This window comes from Octopus bimaculoides, chromosome 5, assembly GCF_001194135.2.
Source record: "Octopus bimaculoides isolate UCB-OBI-ISO-001 chromosome 5, ASM119413v2, whole genome shotgun sequence".
NCBI classification, from domain to species: Eukaryota; Metazoa; Mollusca; class Cephalopoda; order Octopoda; family Octopodidae; genus Octopus; species Octopus bimaculoides.
Window position 1 is genome coordinate 110505687 of NC_068985.1, and position 634 is coordinate 110506320.

Here is a 634-nt window from a genome sequence, read left to right on the forward strand (position 1 = left end):
GTGTGACTGGCCCTCGTGCTGGTGGCATGTAAAAGCACCCACTACACTCTCGGAGTGGTTGGCGTTAGGAAGGGCATCCAGCTGTAGAAACTCTGCCAGATCAGATTGGAGCCTGGTGCAGCCTTCTGGATTGCCAGTCCTCAGTCAAATTGTCCAACCCATGCTAGCATGGAAAACGGACGTTAAACGATGATGATGATGATGATGATGCTGTTCATGTTGCTAACACTCACTGAAAATGTAAACAAACACATGCATGCACTCATAATCACACACACACACACACACACACACACACACACACACACACACACACAGACATACACACATACATGCATGTGCACATACTTACACATATGGCATAGGAAGGGCATCCAGTCATAGAAACTATACCAAAGCTGACAGTGGAACACAATGGCAAACCATCGAACACACACATTCTAGAAATGTACATGGACATTAAATTATACTGATTTGATATATATCATCATCATCATCGTTTAACGTCCGCTTTCCATGCTAGCATGGGTTGGATGATTTGACTGAGGACTGGTGAAACCAGATGGCTACACTAGGCTCCAATCTGATTTAGCAGAGTTTCTACAGCTGGATGTCCTTCCTAACGCCAACCACT